This window comes from Lynx canadensis, chromosome B4 (assembly GCF_007474595.2).
Source record: "Lynx canadensis isolate LIC74 chromosome B4, mLynCan4.pri.v2, whole genome shotgun sequence".
NCBI lineage: Eukaryota > Metazoa > Chordata > Mammalia > Carnivora > Felidae > Lynx > Lynx canadensis.
In genome coordinates this window covers 131746971-131758184 of record NC_044309.1, presented here as the reverse complement: position 1 = coordinate 131758184, position 11214 = coordinate 131746971, and positions in this window count along the sequence as shown.

The following is an 11214-nucleotide window of genomic DNA, read 5'->3' as shown; positions in this document are numbered from 1 at the left end:
GGGTCTGCTGCCCCCACGCCCCCTTCCAGCACCCACGCTACCCCCAGGAGGCCTTGATCTGGTCCCCAGCCCTCCCTGTCCACCCCATCTTAGGGGCGCGGCCTCCATTCTCCTGCTCCATCAATGTTGTCACTGCTCGTAGCTGGGCCACGTCCTCAGACAGCCCCTGTGAAACGCCAAGGGCCCAATCGGGTCGGGGTGGGGGGGTCGCTCCAGTAGGACATGCCTTCCCAGACTTTTCCAAAGTTTCCCAGATTTCCCACCTAAGTGACCTCACCCCGTGAGGACCGGAGGGTATATAGCCGGAAGCGGCACTTGAAACAGGAACAACGTATCTGAGGCTTGTCTGCAGAACTCATGTGCTTCATTCTCCAAAATGGATCCAGGTTTGTTTGAAAATATTGCTTTTAATTACTTTCCACTGAACAGAACGAAGCTGCCGGCAGATACTTTGTTTATCCTCTCTTGTCCTGATTTACTTACAAGCACCCTCTCTCCCTCTGTCCCACTCAGCAGGCCGTGCCCAACCCCGGTGTCATCCCTCTGCCCACCTGCTTCGTGCCAGCACCTGCCCAGCTGAACCCCGAGGCAGAAAAGCACGGGGCTCTCTGACCCGCGCTGACGCTCATTTTAAACCCATGGCCGGAGATCTCCAAGAGGCGTGTCTGCCCGCCCCGCGATCTTAGCACCGGCCTTGTGTGAGGGGCTTGCTCGCCAAAATGGCTAAAAAATCATGCCCTCCCTCTCTCCTCGGACCGCCTGGAGCCCTGCCCCCTCAAGGGTGGCCTTACCCCATAGCCCACTGACGAAACCAAGCGATCGTCACCTCCCCAAGGGTGTCCACAAAGCTGCACATTCTCTGACTGCCCTCCTGCCACTCAGAGGGATCTGTCCCTGCCCTTATTAGGGGTCCTTGTGTACCCCTTCGCCCTCTCAAGAACGTCTCTCCTGAATCACCGACTTCGCCTTGTCTGTTTCATCGTTCCACCAGGCTTGTGAATACGCCCTTGTATCTCAAACAAAATTCCCCCACCCCAAGCCAACACCCTCCTTCAGCTCTTGGTCTCTCTTTGCTGCTTTCACTGCAAGCCTTCTTGAAAAAGCCGGTGTGTCAGGGTCCCCCAGACCACCCACCCTCAGGTTGGATGATTCCCTGGAAGGACTCGCGGGACTCAGAAAGGCTGTCCTCATGGTTATGGTTTGTTACGGCGAACAGAGACAGAGGAAAAAGGCACATGGGGCAGAGTCCGGGAGGGACCAGGAGCAAGCCTCCAGGTGTTCCCTTCTGGTGTGTGTGTGTGTGGGGGGGGTGTCACGGACGATGCTTCATTCCCCCACCCCCAGCAACGATGTGTGACACCTGTACAGAAAATCGTCATTCAGGGAAACTCACCTGAGCCTTGGTGTCCAGGGCTTGTACTCGGGGTCAGTCACGGAGGCACGAGGACCTGTGTGAGCCTCAACTACTCAGTCTCCACCCCACCCCACCGCCCGCCACCGGGGGGGTTAAAACCGATACAGGGCCCCAGGCAAAGAAAAACAGGTGCTTCCCATAAATCAGTTGGGTATCCTACATTCTCTGATAGGACCCTTATCGGGCAAGATATTCCAAGGGCTCACTAGTCAAGGCGCAGGCCTTTGGGGGGTGGGGGGGATGTGCAGGGTTTGAGCACCCTAAGGTGGCCGGGGTAACCCTTTATTGCACACGGGGTCCACAGTCTTTCTGCCACTCACTCCTCGCGTTCACTCCTTCGCCGGTTCCCACTCCGCCATCGCCCCCACAGCTCACCGAGATCACTGCTGTCAAGGCCAACGGTGACCTCCACGTTATGAAACGTCATGGCCAGGCCTCTGTATTCATCTGCGTTGAGCTCCCAGCTGCACGGACACATAGTTAACCCTTCCTTCCTGCTCCAAAGATTTTCTTCTCTTGCCTCTCAAACCACACCTTTCTGGGCCACCCGGCTGGGCTCAGTCAGTGAAGCGGCCACCTCTTGATTCCGGCCCAGGTCAAGCCCTCACTGTTAGTGGGTTTGAGCCCCGCGTCAGGCTCTTCGCTGACGGTGCATAGCCTGCTTGGGATTCTCTCTCTCCCCCCCCCCCCCCCCCCCGCCTCTCTCTGCCCCTCTCCCCAGCTTGTGCTCTGTCTCTCTTACAATAAACAAAACAAAACACACCCTTCCTTGGTTTGCCTCCCAGCTCACTGGTTTAGCCTGCAGTGCAGTGAAAGCATTGATGGTGTCTGGGCCTCCCCCCTGGTTGGGCCTGAGGCAGCAGGGCTGGGGTGCGGCCTGATCCTCAGCATTTCTAACAAGTGTAGGGGATGCTGTTGCTGCTGGTCCCTGGCCCGTGTTTTCCTTCACTGCCTCTTCCTTCTCAGGCTCCTTCTGATTCTTTATCTCCCCATCCTCTAAATCGGCAGTACCCCAGGGCACAGCCCTGCCTCTCTTTATTCTTTCTATTTAGATTGTTTCTAATGTTTATTTATTTTTGAGAGAGAGAGAGAATGAGTGGGAGAGGGGCAGAGAGAGGGAGACACAGAATCCGAAGCAGGCTCCAGGCTCTGAGCTGTCAGCACAGAGCCGGACGCGGGGCTTGAACTCACCGACCGCGGGATCGTGACCTGAGCCAAAGTCAGACGCTTAACCGACTGAGCCCCCCAGGCACCCCTATTCTTTCTATTCAGACACTCTGCCTAGGCAATCTCATCCAGGCTCATGGCTCTGGCTGTCATCTGATGACTTTCAGACCACAATGACTCCTTTCGAGACCTTTCCCTCGACTCCTCGTGTATATATTCAGGTTGCCTAATAGGAGTCTCGGAATGAATATGTCCCACGCTCCTGATCCCCCTCGACTTCTGTCCCAAGCCTTCCCCTTACCGAATAGGCTCACCATCTGCCAGTTGTTCAAATCAGAAATGCAAGTGTTATCACTGATTTCCCTCTTTCTCTTGGACGTCCATCTTCTGACTCTACCATTAACATGCATCTCCAGCCTGCCCACTCCTCTCCACTTCCGGTACCAGCCTGTCCAAACCGGTTGCCCAAGCCATCGCCTCTTGATTGTACAACGGCAACAGCCCCTCTTAAAATCCATTCTCGGGGCGCCTGGGGGGCCCAGTCGGTTAAGTGTCCAACTTCGGCTCAGGTCACGATCTCACAGTTCGTGAGTTCGAGCCCCGCGTCGGGCTCTGTGCTGACGGCTCAGAGCCTGGAGCCTGCTTCGGATTCTGTGTCTCCCTCTCTCTCTCTGCCCCTCCCCACTCATGCTCTGTCTCTCTGTCTTAAAAATAAATGAAACATTAAAAAAATTTAAAAAATCCATTCTCTATACAATGCCCAGAATGAACACGTTGCAATCAAAATACTATCATTCTGCTTCATAAAACTCTCCGAAGCTTGTTGATACACTTAGAATGAGATACACACCCTCACCCTGACTTACAAAGCCCTGCGTGATCTGACCCCTGCCCACCTCTCAGGTCTTGTGCAGTAACTCTCCTTCTTCCTCCCACCACGCTGCGGGACATGCAGGCCTCCGTCTGTCCCCCAAGCATGCCAGAACCAGGGATCTTGCACAGGTTCCCTCCGCCTGGAAGGCACCTTCCCCTATTCTCAGAGGACTTGCTCCCCCTTGTCATTTAGGTCTCAGTTTGTCAAGCAACAATCGCAGATGTTTCGCCGACCCCTCAGCCTTCGGTCGCTGCCTGGTCACCCTCTGTGACTCACTCGGTCTTGTCTGTGACCCCAGAATTGGGAACGGAGCCTTACCTACTCATCCTGGACACAAACCTCTATCATCGGGGTGATGTGCTCTATCATCCTCTTTCTTTCCATAGCACGAACCTCTCTTTGACAATGACCTTGTTTATTTACTTTTAAATGTAGGTCACCCAGAGGGGCTCCTGGGTGGCTCGGTTGGTTAAGTGACTTCAGCTCAGGTCATGATCTCACGGGTCCATGGGTTCGAGCCCCGCTTCGGGCTCTGTGCTAACAGCTCGGAGCCTGGAGCCTGCTTCGGATTCTGCGTCTCCCTCTTTCTCTGCCCCTTCCTGATTGCGCTCTTTCTCCCTCTCTCAAAAATAAACAGACATTAGAAAAAAAAAAATTGTAGGTCGCCCAGAGTGTCGGCCCCACCAGAGAAAGGACTGTATTTGTCTTTTCCACCACAGTGTGCATCCAGCATCTGGCAGAGTAGGGCTTACTATGTATTCGCTGAATACTAATAACTGATCTATATTAAGTGGTTACTGTATGCCAGGCATTCACTGCTCTGAGCACTCGACACATATTTGTTTGTTCAACCCTGGGAGGGAAGGGCTGCTAGCAAACAGGCCCGGAAAGGTGAAGGCACTTGTCCAAGGTCATCCAGTTGGGAAGTGGCAACACTGGGATTTTAATCCTTCCTGACTCCAGAGCAAGCCCTCAAATGTTGCACTGTATGCTCTGTGACTTTGGCTCCCCCTTAGCCCCTCCGGGTTGTCAAATACTGGTTTGAGAAACAAAGGCTGATGTAGATTTCTGATGCAGATTACTTCTCCCACTGAGAAAAGCTAGAAACACCAAACACCCCACCTGAAACCTCCAAGAAGAGGCATCAGAGAGGCATCAAGAGAGGTGAGAGTTCAGTGCCAAAGATCCCATAGAGCACAGAAGCTCAGAGAGGGGAGCCTGATTTGGGGGCTCCAATGCTCCTCTTGAGGCACCTGTCCACTTACACCAAGTGCCTAAGTTGAGCAGAGGGCAGTAGCTGAGCAGCTGGTTAATGGATCCAAGAAACTGTATGACAAACAGAAGCAGAGATTCCAGCCAAAAACTGGGGTTCAGGATAAGGGGCTCTAGGTAAGTGACGCAGGCTTTCAGCGAGACCCCAAAAGGTTACACTCTGAGAGTAGGGTAAATTGGAAATATTCCAGCCCTCCAAAGACGGAATCTTGGCTTCCGATCCTCTCAGTCACTGATTGAATTAAGGTGTCTGCTCTTTCACCAACATCTTGCCAAAAGCAAAAGTAAATTCTCTCGGGAGGAAGGATGACAATATCATCCAAACTCACATTACATTTTTGTTACACAAGGTTTGGCATCACCAGACGTATCTGGAAACAAAACTGAATGACTAAAAATCAAGAGGCAAAAAAAAAATTTTTTTTAAAGGCCAACAAACCTACGCGTATGATAAAATTGCATGGGACAAAACAAACACTCACACACGCACTTGAGTACAAATGGGAAATCTGAATAATAGCGTATCAATGTCAGTGTCCTGGCTGTGATACTCTCCTATCGTTTTGCAGGATGCTACCATTGGTGGTAACTGCATAAAGACACGTGAGATCTCTCTGTATGACTCCTTACACCTGAATGTGCATCTATAATGATCTCAAAATTAAAAGTCTCATTTTAAACAGACCTCTTTAGGGGCACCTGGGTGGCACAGGAGGGTGGGTGTCCAACTTCGGATCAGGTCATGATCTCATGGTTTGTGTGTTCGAGCCCCACCTTGGGCTCTGTGCTGACAGCTCAGAACCTGGAGCCTGCTTCAGATTCTGTGTCTCCCTCTCTCTCTGCCCCTTGCCTACTCACGCTCTCTCTCTCTCAAAAATAAATATTTAAAAAAAAATTTTAAGACCTCTTTAAGAGATCCATATGGTGGAGTTATGAGATACAGACTTGAAAATAATTATGGTTAATATATTTAAGAATTTAGATGACAGGGATGGCTGGCTGGCTCAGTCAGTAGAGCATCTGGCTCTTGATCCCAGGGTTGTGAGTTCAAGCTCCACATGGAGCGTGGAGCCTACTTAAAAAGAAAAATGTAGATACATAGAATTTCAACAGAGAACTGTAAACTATGAAGAATAATGAAATGAACATTCCAGAGCTGAAAAACACATTACCTGAACTTGAGAACTCAATAAATAAGTCTAACAGCAGGTCAGACACACCTGAAGAAGGAATTGTGTACTCTATTCACAGAGATCTCAAAAGAAATGAGCCAGAGTAAAAACTGAGGGAAAATAGAAAGTAAATGGGGGGGGAGGGAAGGGAGGCATAAGATTAATATGGGACATTGTGAAAAGGTCACACAAGAAGAAGCCCCAGAAGTAGAGGCAGCAGGTAGGGCAGAAAAAGTATTTGAACAGACAACACCTGAGAATTTTCCAAAAACTGTTGAAAGACATTAAGCCACAGATTTAAGAATCTCAGGGAACACCAAGCGTGAAAAATGCAAATAAAACCACAACTAGGACTTTGATAGTGAAATAGGTTTAAAATCAATGACAAAAAAGAAAAATCTTAGAAGTTCCCACAGAGAAAAAGACGCGTTTCCTTCCAAGGGGCTATGGCCAGAACAACTAACTTCTCCATAGAAGGAACGGGAAAAGGAAGACGAGGAAGTGATACTTTCAAAGTATTGACATAACCACCATTCTAGAATTCTATATTCAATGAAAACTCTTCAAAAATAAAAATGACCTAACGACGTTTTCAGACAAGGAACAATGAGAATATCACCGATGGGTTTTGTGACCAACAAAGCTTCTCTAAAGGACTAAAGAAAATTCTTTAAGGAGAGGGAAAATGGTCCTGAAAGAAAAGATGGAAATTCTAATGAAGAACAACAGAAAGCATAAGCATGTGGATAAATCTAAGTTAATTCCGATTGAAAAAAATAATAACAGCTATATCCTGTGAGGTTTTAAATTCGTAACAGAATAAAAGGTGGGAAGAGATAAATGCAGTTAGAATATTCTAATTCCTTTGCATTGTCCTGAATGTAGTGAGAGTATTGATCTTATATTAGAGTTTGATACATCTAGGATCAATATTTTATTTTCCTACGGTAATCACTAAAAGGATTGTAAAAGAATATGGAACCAACATGTTACAACAAGAGAAAAAAGAATAATAAAACTAATTCAAAAGAAGGCTTAAAAAGGGAAGAAAAGAGAATACGCAAAGAGTGAAATAAATAGGAAATGAATAGTAAGTTGACGGATTTAACCATGAAGGTATTGTAAGTGGGTAATTACATTAAATAGTAAAAGAGAAATATTCCGGGGGTGCCTGGGTGGCTCAGTCTGTTGAGCATCTGACTTCAGCTCAGGTCATAATCTCGCAGTGTATGAGTTCAAGCCCCACATCAGGCTCGCTGCTGTCAGCCTCAGCAAAGAGCCCACTTCAGATCCTCTGTCCCCTTCTGCCTGCTCCTCCCCCGCTTGTGCTCTCCCCAAAATAATATTTTTTTAAAGAAGAGAAGTATTCCAACAAAAATTTTAATCTTGCAAAACTGGTTATATGACAGGTTGAAATTTAAAAGACAGAAAAATATGTACCACGCAAACACCAATTCAAAGCAAGCTGGTGTTAGTTCAAACTAGACTCTAAGACAAGAAGCACAGCTAGAGATAAAAGGGACATTTCATGGTGATAAAGAGTCAGTCTTTTAGAATGATATAACAATTCTACATCTGGAGGCATGTATTAACACACCTTCCTACTATAGAAAGTAAAAATGGACAGAACCAAAGGGAAAATTTGACAAATCCACAACTGTAGTGGGATATGTTAACACACCTCCCTCAAAAAGTTATAAAGCTAGCAAACAAAATCCAGTACGAGTATACAAAATTTGAACAAAACAATTAACAAACTTGACCTAACGGAGCAACTGCAGAGTATATAATCTTTTCAGTTACATGTGGAAGATTTACCCAAACTGACAAGAGTAGGTAGAAGAATGGTCCCCCGAAGATGTCTATCTCCTGATCCCTAAAACCTGTGACTATGTTAAGTCACGTGACAAGGGGAAACGAGACTGCAGATGGAATTACGGTTGCTAATCAGATGACCGGGAGATAAGATTAACTTGGATTATCTGGATAGACCCGATGTGATGACAAGAGTCCTCAGATATGAAAGGGAGGCTGAAGAGGCAGGGTCAGAGGGATGTGGAAAGTCTCTAGACACTGGAAAAGGGAAAAGAAACAGTCTCACCTATAGCCTATAGCCTCAGGAAGAACACAGCCCTGGGGATGCTTTGCGTGTAGCCCAGTGAAACCCATGTCAGTCATCTGACTGACTATAAGAACTATAAGATAATAAATTTATGTTGTTTTAAGTCACTCTGTTACTTGCAGCCGATCCAGTTGCTAACTGATTCCAGGGTGTCCCCCCAACAGCCAGGTTAAACATCGGGAACAGTACATGAAAGGGTGTAGCTGGAATGTGGGCTGAATCTTGAGCATTGACACGAGCTGAGTCTGAAGAAGTAGGGTAAGACCCTATCCACTTCATTCACTCACTCAGACATCCATTCATGAAACATTGACTAAGCACCTACTCTCTGCTAGATCCTGTGTGTAGCACAGGGTTATACGGATGTGTAGGACAAGGTTCCTGCTCTCCAGGAGCTCACAGGGGAAGACAGAGAATTAAACTGTGGAGAAGAGCAAAGACAGGAACAGGCACCAGAGGAGATGGGAGCACAGAGGTCTCTTCTGATTGCAAGTGGTGGAATCCCAGTGTATACAACCTAGACTAAAAGTGTATGGGCCCTTTGGAAGGCTAGAGGGAGAATGTGGCCAAGAGGATGTGTGAGCAAAGACAAAGTGAGAAACAGTGTGGACGGTGTGGAGAGCCGTAAGAATTGGTGTAGCTGGGGTGCAGAGCCCAGGAGAAGGAGCAGGAAGAAAAGATGGCGGCACCCATGGGCCATGCCATGGGAGGGCCTCAAATGCCAGGCTGGGGCATCTAGATGTCACCTGGAAGGCGATGGGGAATTGTGGACAAAGGGGAGGAGTTGTTAGAGGAACGCAGTGGTGAAACTGGGTTTTGAAGCACCGCGTTGACAGTGGTGTGGAGGACGGATTGGAGAAGGGTAAGACTGCAGTCGGGGAGTCCCTTTAGGAAGATGTTGCAATAATACAGATGGGATCATAGTGCTGTGCACATGGGGAGTGCCATGAAGACAGCCAGAAGGGGCTGTAATCAGAACATAGTTAGGAGTCAGAATCAAGAAGCTTGCGATTGACTTCAGGTGGGGGATGGCAGGGGGTGGTAAGTACGAAGGGCACGATTCTCTGGTTTCTGATGCAGGCAACCTGGTGGTGCCATTTATTGAGATACTGGATACACAGAGAGCAAATCAGAGGGAGATGATCAATTCAATTTGGGACATATTGACTTTGAAGGGTTTGTGGGACATTCTGGTGGTGGAGATGGCCAGGAGCATTTGGATATTTAGGTCTGGAGCTCCAGTGAGAAGCCTACTCTGGAGAGAGAAACACAAGAACCATCAGAATCTAGGACACTGACAATGGAACCATGGGAGTAGATGAAATCCCCAAAGGACAAGTCTTAAGGCAGCAATTCTAAACAAGGTACGCATGGGGTCGCATAACTCCCTGGGAGGGTCTGGAATCACCAGAGGGGCTTTTCCAGAGTATCAAGCCTAGGAAGTGTGACCAAGGGTAACTCTTGCTGCTGAGGATGTGACCTTGGGTAGGAAGAAATTTGAGAACACCGGTAAGAAGAAAATAGAGTCAAGGTGGGCACAGAGAGCCAAGGAAAAAGGAGCCAGAAAGGAAGAGAGGTTTAAGGAGATCCAGGAGAATGAAGTGCCCAGATGTTAAGATAGAGCAGTGATTCTCAACTGTGAATGTGTACCGGGGGTACTTGTGAAAAATACAGATTCCTGCCCATCACTATTCTGATGCCATGGGGCCCTAGAATCTGCACTGAAAATTGAGTTCTGCAGGCACTACTTCTGGAGTAGAGAATTTCACAAAGACGGATGTGGTCGACAAGTTTACACTAGCAGAGGGGATGGGTCCAGAAAGATAAAGACTAAAAGGGTCTGTTGGATTCCACTCTCCAGGAGGTCACCGGTAACCATGGAAGAGGTAATTTCGGTGGTGGCAGCGTGGGAGTGGAAGCCAGATTGTAGTGGGCTGAAGACTGAATAGGAGGTGAGAAAGAGAACACAGCAAACGTGGACCCCTTTTAGAAGTTTGGATGAGAGGCGGAGGCGAGAGCTTCATCCCCCTCAAAGGCCAACTTCCATCTCCTGGAGAAACTTGGCAAAGCGGATTGGGGAAATCTGGAGGCTGAGTCAGACATTCCACGGACCCTCAGAACGCACCAGGAAGGCGATTTGGGAATCGGCAAGGGCCAAGCACACCTCAAGCTGCCAAGTCTTAAAACCAAACCCACTGTGCCCGTATTCTGTCTACCCACTCCAAGTCTGATCCACCATATTCATCACCCAAGTGATCTTTCAGTGGTCAAAAAAGATCTGACCATATTTCTGCCCTACTTGGAACTGTCCAACAGCTAGTTTCTCCACTCTCACCTAAAAGACCCCAGAGGACACTCCCAGGAATACCCAAGTCCCTGAACTTGGCATTCAAAATCCTTCTGACTCTTGTGGTCCCTACTTCCCTCTACATTTTCACCCCCACCCTTTTCACTGCCACCTCCCACTGTACCACATTCATCCCGAACCCAGGTTTCATGGAGTCGCTGGCAGTTCCCCAGTAAACTGTGCTCTCCCACCCTCATTAGCCTACTAGTCGCCTTAGATGCAGCAAACTCAATACCACCTCCTCTGAGAGTTAGTTACTCCCTCCTTGGAGAGAACCAGCACCCCACACCTATACCAGAGTACAGGTAGAATAAAGTCTTCTATATCTATTTGTTGACACAGCTCTCCCCTCACTGGACTGTGTCTTCTCTGGGGCCAAGGTCTTCCTCTTCCTCTTCTCTGAATAACCAGCACCTGGCCAGGGGCTGAGTTCCCAGCAGGTGCCAGTGAATGTGAAGTGGGGTTTCGCCTGAAGTACCATCATGAAAAAGTAAATGTTTAAATTATGGAGTCACCCCGCCCACTCTTTGGCCCACCAATCAAATAATTGAATCTGCGGGGTCTTCTCTCCTCCTCGCTTTCCTTTCTCCCTAGTTACACTAAGACTTTCAGATCAATTTTCCCTCCTAAAAGGAAGAAAAGGCACGCTCTGGACAACTGTGTCTTTAGATGGTACAACATCTCCTACGGAATTAGGAAACAGTATGTGGGTGTGCTACGGTGGAAAGAGGGCTTGGTTCAACGTCAGGGAGTTTTACTTTGATTCATTCCTTTAACAAGTTACTTAACCCCTCCGAGATGGGGTTACGAATATGATTACCTAAAAAAAGATGTGAAGAATCACGT